Source organism: Balaenoptera musculus, chromosome X (genome assembly GCF_009873245.2).
Source record: "Balaenoptera musculus isolate JJ_BM4_2016_0621 chromosome X, mBalMus1.pri.v3, whole genome shotgun sequence".
NCBI classification, from domain to species: domain Eukaryota; kingdom Metazoa; phylum Chordata; class Mammalia; order Artiodactyla; family Balaenopteridae; genus Balaenoptera; species Balaenoptera musculus.
In genome coordinates, this window is record NC_045806.1 from 117,826,965 (window position 1) to 117,840,014 (window position 13,050).

At 36.5% G+C, this 13,050-nt stretch overlaps 1 non-coding gene across 1 annotated transcript; it reads right to left on the reverse strand.

Moving 5' to 3' along the window:
* Window positions 1-12,399: 12,399 nt before the first annotated feature.
* Window positions 12,400-12,472, reverse strand: TRNAV-UAC. The gene has a single exon. It is a non-coding gene; the product is annotated as a tRNA-Val (tRNA).
* Window positions 12,473-13,050: the final 578 nt, after the last annotated feature.

A 13,050-nucleotide genomic window follows, 5' to 3' on the forward strand; every position in this document is an offset into this window, starting at 1 on the left:
GAGTGTCTTTTAATGGTTAAGGGCTGTCATTGGCCTCTGCCACTCACCCTGACTCCCATATTCTCATTGATATCAGGGAACCTAGTTCAATCCCAGTATTCCCCACTGTCATGTGTAGGCTACAGAGGACAGCTAACATAGGGCTTTATGGGGAATCTGGTACTCCCCTCACCAAAGCGTTTCTTACAGCCCTGGTGAAGGAGTGTCCTCTGGGGCTTCCAAGATGACATGGGTAAGGGGTGGCTGAGCAGGTGGCAGGCACACCATCCCAAACTGGGACACTTTTGAGAGAGCTTAAGGGGGACACTTAATAATTAGACTGGGACAGCAGGCATAAATCAGGACACACAATATTCCTGTCTTCCTGAGCTTTTGGGTTCTTCCTCAACACGGCAAGTTCTGCCCCTTAACCCTTAGTGCCTGTGGGGTGCTATTGAGTTCAGGCTTCATTTAACAACGTAGCACATTGTTTTAATACCCCTTTTAGGTGCTTGAGCTAACATTAAATCCTAGATCCTGGGTAAATGCACCCATAATAAACAGAGCCTGATTTGAACATTTCATCTTCCTTGGGCAGACACCCTTAGAATCCCCACCCATCCATGTGCCCCAGATTCCTGCCTGTAGAAATTGACAAGATGCCTGGCTATCTCCTGAACTAGATCTTATACTGCTATCTGAGCTATGCTGAGATTTCTTTGTGGGCCTGGAGGGCTCGGAGGCACTAAGGGAGTGGGGTGAGTGCTGAGAAGAATCTGCATACCTTTGTGAGGCAATTACCCCAGGTTAAGTCACTGAAATGTTAAATCAGGGAAGCTTGGTTAGGGGATTTGTGGGGCCTATCTCTGCCAGCCAGGAACTGTCAGGAGGATTTGGGAGGTTCTGAGTTCTCATTCTTATCTATATCTGCCCCCATGTCTTTATTGTACCATGTCTGGAGCCATAGAACCTCTAATTAATTTAGGTAATAAATTTTCTTGTTGTTTAAGACCTTCTGAGGCTGGGTATTCTTTTATTTGTATTGTGAGGTAAACCTCACATTGTGGGTTAAATGAGATACTGGTCATCATACCGGGTACTTCAGAGGTGTGGATTCAATGAGATAACACCCATGAGGTATTTTGAACTGTCCCTGCTGCGTGTTGAGCACTCAGTAAACATGGGCTCTTACTCCCAGGCCTGGGAACCGAAGCATCATTCCAGAAACAGGTCTCTTGCTATGACCTTGGCCTTAGGAAAATGTCAGGAGTCAATAGGAGCAGAGCGGACTCAGGAAGAGTGGAAATGAGAGCATGCCAAGACCTCATTTACTCTTTGGGATCTGACATGAAGTCAGATAGAAAGCCGGTTTACTAAGTGAACAGGCAAAGTCCAGAGCAGGAGTCATTTTTCCAGTCTAGGAAGGTTGTTTCTGGAGGGTGGGACAGGGGTAGATATGATGTAGCAAAGGAGGTTGAGGTCCATACTGGGGGTGGATCTGGGGAAGTAGTGGGCAAGTGCTGAAAGCTAGGTGAGACCCAGTGAGACCAAAAATCAGTCATTCAAAATAATCAGTGGTCCAGGTAGACTTAGAGGAGTTAGAGATATGGTGGTCAAAGAAAAGTGGTTCTTGTCCTCATGGTCATTCCAGTTTGTCGCTTTTACGGTGCCTTGGGCCAGAATTGGGATGATACCTTGCTACAGGTAAGGTCCAGAAAGAGAATCTAGACTGTGATTAGATTTGAGAGTGACCTTTCCAAGGTGGAAGTTGAAGGCATGAGTAGATGAGATCTACTTCCCACCACCAAACCAAGTGTGTGCATGCTCTGTGTGCAGAAGGACGGGGTCTCTCGTCAGTGAAGATGCCAACGCAGCACCTGAGTAGCACTCATGACAGCTAGGCCAAGAGCTTCTGGAATCTGAAACGTACATGTCCTGGGCTTGTATGCATGTGCCTGAGCTGCCTCAGTGTGTGTGTGTGTGTGTGTGAGTGTGTGTGCTAATGTCCTTCATGTATCATGGAAGAGCGGGTTATGCTGTGAGCTGCAGACAAGGACAGTGTTAAGAATCTGGCTACCTTGGCAGATTCTGCAATAAAAGCACAGATATTGGCAAGGGCTTTACCACCACGGGAGGAATTCATGATAGTGTGATAGTGGCATAAGGCACAACAGAAGAGAATTGGAGAAGTAAATAAGCATATCTGAAGATAAAATCACCACTCAGATGAAAACTATTAAAAGTAGGTGAAAATGTTGAAATAGCAAATGTGAACTTCAGACTCCTGAATTCCCATCACACTGGACTTGAAACGGTCACTGAAATTGTGCTATTAATGAAATGAAATTAATCATATTGAAGGTCATAATCATTTAATCCTATTAAATCTTCCAATGTATGTTTGGATTCCTCTAATCACTTGAATAGGTAAGTAGTGCCATCCATTAATTCTGTGTTGCTGTGTTTTGCCGGATGATATATTAAGCTAGAGGTACATGATGCACATTGTGTTTGGTTATTTTCTGCTATTACAACATAGTGAAAACCTCAGCAATTTGGAAGTAGAGGGAGATGACTTGTTAAGATCAGTGGAATATTTATTTTTTAACAAATGAATTTAAACAATTTTTAAAGTTCTTAAAGCACTTAAAGCTAATGAAAGGGTATCAGTTCAAGGTCCTGAGAATGTTTTCTTTGATGGATGATCAGTGTGGGGTAATTGTATGAAGTATATATATTATTTGCTTTGAAATATGAATTTTGCTAAAGTAGCATTAAAAGTGTCGGGTAGTTTGCATTACTCAGTAGTTCAAGTATATTCCCTACAGTCTTATGTCCACTTAGTCCTAAAGGTAGATACAATCAACTATGTTTGGTGTCCTTCCACAGTGCTGGTGACCCCCTACTTCTTACTTCTGATCATCCCACTTGCATTTTTTTCCCTCCTGTCTGAAATGCCTCTGTTAGGATTTGTTCCTTTATCTTCAAATATTCTATTGTCCAGAGACTTTAAAAAAACAAACAAACAATGCAGTTAGCCTGTGATGGGGAATAGCTTGCTTGAAGTAATTATGAACAGCATAGCAAGATTTGTTAGAGGAGCAAAAGCCCTGCCCGGGATTAGTTGGGTGGGGGAGCGGTGGTGAGATGCTGCAACATTTGTGTACCTCCTGGTATCAGAGCTACGATCAATAACAAATTAGTTTTTCTTATGATTATATCCACAATATTTTCATACCTTCTCTTCCCCCGCCCTAAATGACAAAGGATTTCATGCACAGAATTGCAATAATATAATTCTGTTTTAGCCAAGGTCCCTGTACAGTCAGTTCAAATGACCATTCAGTTCAGAGTCAACCAGTCAGCTCAAGATAAAAAACTGTCACAAGACTGTTTATATGCCTCATTTAAAATTGTTACTTAAAAAAATATCATACCAGTAAAAGAAAGCAAAGGGAATTATATTTCAGTGGTAACTGAAGTAATTGGGATATTTCTGATTTATTTGTTCTCTAGACACAGATAATTGCACTGCCATACAGGACTTTTAGAACTGCTCATTTGAATGTACACAGTTAAATTTTTAACATGTTCATAAGTAGGGAGAATAATATAATGAGTCCCCATAGACCCATCTCCAGATTCAAAACTTACCAACATTTTTGCTTCACCTATCCCTTTTCTTTCTTATAATTTTTATGGAATATTTAAAATCAAATCCCAGATATCATATTAATTCACCCTTTAATATTTCAGTATGTTTCTCTTAACAGATAAGGCTTTAAAAACAATCCATAATATCATCATCGTATGTACTAAAATACAATGACTCCTTAATATTTAATACTCAATCCATATTCAAATATCCCCAGTGTCTTAAAATTGTGTTTTTAATTATTTGTTTGAATTAGGTTTCAAAAATGTTGACACACTGCATTTGGTTTATATATCTCTAAAACCTTCTTTTAACTAAAAACAATTGCCCTCCATCCTTTTTCCCCTACAAATTATTTGTTGAGGAAACCAGGTCATTTGTCCTATGGAATTTCCTATATTCTGGATTTGCTTACTCTTTTCATATCCTTGCCCAAGTTTCTCTTGGGTTTTGGTGTTTCTTTCTCAATATTCTAGAGGCTTTTTATTTATTAGGGATCTGTGATATTTGTTGCAAATATTTATTTATTTATTTATTTATTTATTTATTGGCCATGCCGTGCGGCATGTGGGGTCTTAGTTCCCAGACCAGGGATTGAACCTGCGCCCCCAGCAGTGGAAGCACGGAGTCCTAACCACTGGACTGCCAGGGAAATCCCTTATGTTGCAAATATTTATGCCCAGTCTATCATTGGCCTTTTTATTTTCTTTATGAGATTGATATTTCAGGCTGTTGTGAAAATGTTTAATATATTTCCATTTTTTCCAGTATCCTCCCATTTCTGTGCTCCCCAATTTATTTGTTTATATTCTTTCTCTTAGTGTTTATACCTTTAAATCGTGTATATACCTCTATTATTTTTCAGATACGAGTGATCTATTTTGACTCTCAGCCATGAAAGATGAGGAGCTCAACATATACACTAATACTATTTCCCTATCAGCTTTGTAAGTTACATTGTTTCTGTGTTGTCAGTGTTTGTAACAGTTACATGTTTTTCTCTGGTGAACGTAATCCCCACATGTGTTTTAACTTTAATATGTCAGACAAATGAATTTAATAATAACTACCTTGTCCAATTTTCATTCAATGTTTTTTTGTTAGCTAGTTTCTTTTTCCATTTTTAGTTGTTTCTTCAAAAGGAAAAAAAACCCTGTAAAACTCCTGGGAACTATATCGTCTGAGGTTTTGATGGTGAATGACAGTTTTGTTATGGGTAGAGTTTCTTTTCTTTCATTGCTCCACTATCTTTTTAGCATTGAATGTTATTTTGTAGAAGTCTGAGGCCATCCTAATATTTTTCATCCATAACTGATTTGATACTTTTGTTGATTTCTCAGAGAATTTTTTTCTTTATATTTCAACAGGATATATCTAATTGTTATTCATTTTTTGTCATTTTTTTGTGGAACCTGGTGTGACCGTTTAACACATGTAGATTCGAGACCTGATTCCCTTCTGCAAAGTTTTCATAATTATTTCTTTAAATATGTATAATATATACTGATATTTATTTATGTTGACTCTCCTTTACTTGGCCTCTGTATTTTAAATTTTCTCAGACTTTTTAAAATGTTTTCTTCATTTCCATTTTATTCTCTTTTATCAATCCTGTTCTCTCTGTCCTTTACAATGATTTCAGAAGTATCTGTCATTCTTCGTGTTGTTTCTAGTTTGGCTTCATTTCGGTGACAGGTTTGTTGTTTCCCACTTCTTTGCCAAGTGCTGCCAGCTCATGCTTTAGCTTCTATTGACTCGTGCATATTCCTGAATCACGTATTTCTTATTTGTTCTCTTGTTGTGCAGCTATGGATCCTTTATATTTTTTAAGTTGATGGCAGTGTGCTATGTTATGATATGATGGTGATATAAGTCACATCTCTTTCTTGGCAGTATTTTTCTAGAGAGTGTTATTTGCCACTTTTTTTCCTGTTCCTTCCCTCCTATGGGAGTGCTTCTAGGAACCTTTCAGTATCTTGCCTCCTTCCTAGTAATGCTGCTCTTCCTCAGTAAAGAAGTTACAAGTCAGCCTTTCTTGTCTCTTTCAGTCCAGTCCCAACAGCATTTTCTCTGGTAGAAATAACTCAATGTTAGTGACTTGTACATTGCATACTTCCCATTTTCCTGAAAGGAGACAGATCTGACTCCCCACTCCCTTTTTTAAACATTTCAATAGCACTCTCATGTTTTCATTGTACCTGAATGTACCTAGATGATTTCCGACATTATTTTCAGAGTCAACGTTCTGTACTTTCTGTATTTGCCCCTGCTGCTCAGTAGTTCTGATGTCTTAATCGCCTGGGATAATCTGTATCCTTGAGAAGCGTTGAGTTAACCTTTGAGAGGGACTGAATAAGACTCAGCTCTGGGGGTGGAAGAACCTGAAAAGTAAAAAATGAAATTTTTTTTTTTAAATTAATGATAGTAATGTGTTATTATTTCTGCTTTTAATTTTTATTTATTTATTTGTTTATTTATTTATGGCTGTGTTGGGTCTTCGTTTCTGTGCGAGGGCTCTCTCCAGTTGTGGCAAGCGGGGACCACTCTTCATCGCGGTGCACGGGCCTCTCACCATCGCGGCCTCTCTTGTTGTGGAGCACAGGCTCCAGACGCGCAGGCTCAGCAATTGTGGCTCACGGGTCCAGTCGCTCCGCGGCATGTGGAATCCTCCCAGACCAGGGCTCGAACCCGTGTCCCCTGCATTGGCAGGCAGACTCCCAACCACTGCGCCACCAGGGAAGCCCTAAAAAATGAAATATTAATGACTTAGAATACTTTCTCACTACAGCTGTGTGTATGTTTCAAAAAGTAAGATCAATTTTATTTTCAATTTTTGGAACAACTTTTTATCCCCCTGTGTAACAAGAAGAAAAATGAAATGGTTTTAGTCATCTGTGGAGAAGAGGTACCACATATGTAGGAGATCCCATCAATATGTATATGGGAAAAAAGAAAAAAATCTGTTGTTCATTGGAATAAAAAGTAAGGAGGGTGAAATTAGTATCAGAAAATGGGCCTTAGAAGAGATAGAAAAGCACATATGGAAAATTCGGCTTGTTGTGAGTTGAGAATGGATTGTTCCTTGCACAAAGTTTGAGTTCAGTGAGAATGTGTTGGGGATCAGGAAGGCTGGTTCCTGTTGTGGCTTTGCCTTAGATTTGCTCTGCGAAGCCCAGACAGCTTACTTGACTTCTCTGATTCTAAACTTCTATACCTGTATCATGGGAATAATTATATCTTAGGACTAGTATAAGAAAAAACTGCCTAGTATCTTATCTGGTAGTCAATAAATGTTAACACCATTCTTCTTTTCTTCAATAGATATTATTTAGTAAAATAAGAATGTAAGATTGGCTGTTAATGGTAGTCTTGTGGGTTTTGGTAGAAAGACACTGATATTGGGGGATTTGGAGTGTCAGGAGGAAATGTGGTCAACACATTAAAGTGTTGGATATTAAGAATGTATATTAAGAATTAATTGACATGTGAACAACATTTGACACTTTAAAAGTCACTTTCATATTCAGTTTCTTATTTGGGACTCATGCCAACTCAGTGAAGAGATATTTTTATTTACATTTTACAAATTGGGATATATTTTTATTTACATTTTACAAATTGGGATATTAAGTCTCTGAGATGCTCCAGGACTTGTCCATGATAAAAATGTCAGAATCTGGGCCAGAATTCTCACCCCAAGTCCAGTGCTCTTTTTACAGTTTCCTGCTGCCTTTTGGAAGTAATGCCTTGTTCAGGTTGCCTATCTCCCATGGACCTTCGTTTCCTCGTTTATAATCTCAAGCATTTTCATTAGTGGGCCACTCTGCAGGTTTTTCTCTCATTTAATAACAAAGTAGCCCTTAAAATGAGCAACTGTCACTGTCTGCTCCAACTCTGAACCTCTATAATTTTATCTCCATTTTGCACAAACGCTGGAGTACTTAGAGGAAACAGTATGAGATTTGAGAAGGATGCTGGGATTGCTCATTTTTTTAAAACAACCTCCCCCCAAAATCCCCCCAAAACCTAAATGTCCATCAAAGGAGATAGACTTAAACAATGATAAAGTACATCCCTATATGAGCTACTTCACAGAGGTAAAAATAATATTTTCTTTGTATTTTTGAGGGGAAGTTCCGATAGGAATTCTTAAGCATAAAAGTAATTCATAAATACATGTAGAGTATGATGATATTTACAAATATTTTAAAACCTATATGTGTATGCATGTGTGTACGTGTAGACATATATGTACAAAAGGCAAAAAGAACAGAAAGATAAATGCCAAAATTTTAACAATGTTTACCCTAGACGGGAGTAGTATGAAAGAAAATTTTTGCTCTTTTACTCTGTATTGTGCAGATTTATTACAATGAGTACTAATGTAATTTAAAACATAGAATTAGTACTTACTCTGGATAGGTTTTGGTGAAAATGAAAAACAACTGTTGGTACCATTATAAAATAGTTCTCTTTTGGAAACAGTAATTCATGTTGTAGGAACCATAAACTTATTCACAGTTTGTTATAAAATAAACATAATTGGTTTTATAAATCTGTTATGTTACTTCAATTCTTCTAAGCAATTGATAATAAAACTCTGTTTTATCAATGAAAACAAACTATACTCAAACTATTATTTCAGTAGTAAGTCTGGTCAGTGCAGTTAGAAATAGGTCATTCCCATAATACCTCTTCATTGTGTCCCTTTCTTTTTGGCAGTGACTTCCTTAGTAAAACCCTCATTGCTTGCCAGGTTTATTTGAATGGACTCCTAGATGACTTTTCTTCTTATGGGCTCTCTTCCTTCTAATCTGCTCTTTTCATTGCTGTTAGTGTTGTTTTTTTGAAACATAAACCTTACCACTTTTTTCTATTCAAAATCCTTCTGTGATCCCCATATCTTCAGAAAGTACTTAAATTCCATAACATAACATTTATGTCTGGATTACTCTTTTTAAAAATTATCTTTTTATTGAGTTATAATTGGGCTGTCTTTTTATTGTTGAGCTATAAGAGTTCCTTATGTATTCTGGATACTAGACCTAATTATTATTGGATGTATGATTTACAAATATTTTCTCCCATTTGATGGGTTGCCTTTTCACTTTTTGGATAGTATCCTTTGATGAACAAATGTGTTTAATTTTGATTAAGTCCAATTTATATATTTTCTCTTTGGTTAGTTGTGCTTTTGCTGTCCTATTTAAGAAACCATTTCCTAACCCAGAGTCACAACAGTTAACACCTACGTTTTCATAGTTTTTATGTTTTACCTCTATGTTTTCATCATTCTCAGAGTTTTAAGTTTTAGATGTTTCATTTTGGCCTTTGGTCCATTGTGAGTTAATTTTTATATATGGTGTGAGGTAGTGGTTTAAATTAATTCTTTTGCATGTGGCTTTTCAGTGTCCCAGCACCATTTGTTGAAAGGAATATTATTTTAACCCCATTGAATTGTCTTGGAACCCTTATCAAAAATCAGTTGTCCATAGATGTATAGGTTTATTTCTGCAATCTCAATTCTTTTCTATTGAGCTATGTATCTATACTTGTGCCAGTATCAAACTGTCTTGATTACAGTAGTTTTGTAGTAAATTTTGAAATTGAAGAGCATGAGTTCTCCAACTTTTTTCTTTCAACAGTTTTTGGCTATCCTGGGCCCCTTGCATTTTAGTATGAACCTTAGGCTCAGATTGTGCATTTCTTCAAAAAAGACAATTGGCGTTTAATAGGGATTGTACTGAATCTGTATTAATTTGGGGTATATTGCCATCTTAATAATAAGTCTTCTACTCAGTGAACATGGGATATCTTTCCATTTATTTAGGTCTTCTTTAATATGTTACAGTGATGTTTTATTATTTTTATTATATGTCTTCCACTTATTTTGTTAAGTTTATTTCTTAGTTTCTTATTCTTTTTGCTATTATTCTAAATTGAATTAAAAAAATTTTTTTCAGGTTGTTTGTTGTTAGTGTATAGAAATACAGTTGACCCTTGAACAACATGGGTTTGAACTGCATGGGTCCACTTATACATGGATTTTTTTCAGTAAATATGTACTACAGTAGTACAATATATGAACTTGGTTGAGTCTGTGGGTGTGGAACCATGCATACAGAGGCCCGACTATAAAGTTATAAACAGATTTTCGACTGCTTAGAGGTTGACCCCCCCAACCATCGCATTGTTCAAGGATCAATTGTACACTTGATTTTTGTTTATTGATATCATACAAATACAACCTTGGTGTACTTGTTTATTAGCTCTAATATTTTGCTTTGTGGATTGCTTAGGATTCCCTATATCCTGGATCATGTCATCTGGAAATAGATAGTTTTACTTCTTCCTTTCCAATCTGGATGCATTTTATTTCTTGTCTTTCTTTCTTTTTATCCTTCATTCATTCATTTTTGCTTTATTTCTCTGGCTAGAGCCTCTAGTACAATATTGAATTGAAGTGGCATGAGCAGACATCCTTTTCTTGATCTTAGAGGGAACGCTTTCATTCTTTCACTATTAAGTATGAGGTTAGCTGTGGGCTTTTCATAGATGCCCTTTATCAAGTTGAGAAAATTGCCTTCTACTCCTAGTTTGTTGAGTGTTTTTTTATCTTGAAAGGATGTTGGATTTTGTCAAGTGCTCTTTCTGTGTTTATTGAGATGATCATGTGGTTTCTGTTTTTTTCTTTTATTCTGTTAATATTGACTGATTTTTATACGTTGAATCAACCTTGCCTTCCTGGAAAAAAATCACATTTGGTCATGTAATATAATCCTTTTTACATGTTGCTAGATTTGGTTTGCTAGTATTTTGTTGAGGATTTTTGTCTATATTCATCAGGAATAATGACGTGTAATTTTTTTCTTGTGACCTCTTTTTCTGGTTTTGGTTTAAGTTGGGAAGTTTTCTAAGTTAGGCCTTATAAAATAAGTTAGGAAGTTTTCTGCATCCATTGCTTTGCACTTGCTTTTTTCACTTAATTGTAAATTCAGAAGTAACTCTGTCAACTCAGAGTTACCTTCCTCATTTTTGTGCAGCAGCATAATTAACTCTGTGGATTTGCCGTAGTTATTCAGAATTCTCCTATGTATGGTCCCATGTACGGGAAATATTTTGTTATTACAAAATTAAGATTCACCATTAATAACAATGTGCATATTTTGTTTTATATTTGTGGAGATATACCTTTACAGTAGGTGCCTAGGAAAAGGATTGCTAGATCAAAGGGTAAGAACATACGTAGTTCGTTAGATATTCCTGAATTCCCTCCCAAAATGGTTTTGGCATTTTACACACCCACCAGAAATGGATGAGACTGCCTGTTGTCCTGTAGCATTATCAGGATAAGGGCTATTTTGAATTTTTGACTATCTGATAGATATTTTTTAATGGTATCTCAGTGTAGTTTTAATTTGTACATCTCTGATTGTGAGTGACGTATTTTTTTTATATGTTGAGGGCTGTTTTAATTTCTCTTTTCTATAGATTATCTGTTCATATATTTTGACCATTTTTTTCTATCTTGTTTTTCTCCTTTTTCTCTCATTATTTAAAAGCTCTTTATGTACTTGGGGAATAGCCCTTTGTTTATAAGTCGCATGGATTTTATTCCAGTTTTTCATTTGTCTTTTACCTTTTATGGTATTTATTTATTTTTATTCCAAAATTTCGCATTCTTATGTAGACAGAATCATTAGTCTTTTATTGCTTCTAGATTTTGAGTTATATTTAGAAGACTTTCTTTCCCCATATCCAGTTATACAGGAATCTCCCTCAATGTTTTCTTTTAATATTTCTGTGGATTCAATTTTTGAACGTTTACGTTTCTGTTCTATTTGGTGTTTATTATGGTGTATGATGTATCCAATTTAATTTTTTTTTGAAAATGGCTCTTATTCTCAGTTATGTGATATGATTATCATATACTACATTTCCATGTGACCTTGTGTCTATCTGTGGATTTTCTTTGTGTTTTCCAGATATTATATTATGTGCAAAACTTCTTTTCCAATTCTCATACCTCCAATCATTTTCTCTTGTCATGAAATTGTACTGAAGGTAGTGGAAATCCTTCCCTTGTTCTTCTCCTTAGTGACAATGTTCCTAAATGTTTCCGTATCCACACATATATAAAAGCATATATAGGGGCTTCCCTGGTGGCGCAGTGGTTGAGAATCTGCCTGCTAGTGCAGGGGACACGGGTTCGAGCCCTGGTCTGGGAAGATCCCACATGCCGCGGAGCGGCTGGACCCGTGAGCCACAACTGCTGAGCCTGCACGTCTGGAGCCTGTGCCCCGCAACGGGAGGGGCCGCGATGGTGAGAGGCCCGCGCACTGCGATGAAGAGCGGTCCCCGCACCGCGATGAAGAGTGGCCCCCACTTGCCGCAACTGGAGAAAGCCCTCGTGCGAACCGAAGACCCAGCACAGCCAAAAATAAATAAATAAAAAAAAAAAAAAAAAAAAAAAAGCATATATATTTGTGTTGTGTGTGTGTGTGTGTGTATGTGTGAGAGAGAGTGGGAGAGAGTTACATAACAGTGCTAAATTTTGTACAGCCTGTTTTCAGTATCTATGGAGAATATCTTGTTTTTGTTTACTTAGATTTATTAAAATGGTGGATAATGAATTTTTTAATATAAAACCATCCCTGCATTTCTGGAACAAATCCCATTTGGTCATAATATCTCTTTATTTTTATTCATTTATTTATTTTTATTTTTAAATTTTTGGCTGCACCATGCTGCTTGTGGGATCTTAGTTCCCTGACCAGGGATTGAACCTGGGCCCCTGGCAATGTAAGCGCCAAGTCCAAACCACTGGACTGCCAGGGAATTCCCATATCTCTTTATTTTTAATGTGTAGTTGGAATCTGCTTGCTAATATAATTCAAAATCTTTCATTGATATTCATGAGTTTGGTCTGTAGTTTTCCTATTTGTGTTTTTATTAGGTTTATGTATCAATATTATACTTCCTTCATTAACAAAGTGAAAGTTTTCCTTTTACTACACTCTGGAACAATTTAAGTAACAGTAAGATATTCATATACAGTTTCAATTAAAAATCTATTTGAACGAATTAGTCACTGCAAAGTTAGTGCATCAGAATTCTCCAGTGGCAAAAAATAAGTGATATTTGAAAGTACTCTGTTTAATAAATAGTTTATTATAAGTGTAATAGTTAATTATAGTTAATATTTGATAATAGTTAATAGTTTAATAAAATATTTAATAAGTACTTTTATATTACATAGTTTGACCTTCACTTCAAATTTCTGAATATGTTATATTCATTTTATGGATTAGAAAACTGAGGCACAGAAGGATTAAGTGGCTTGCCCAATCCACACATTTAGTGAGGAGCAATAGAAGAACTTAAACTACATCTACTGTTTTCATAGTATACTCTGT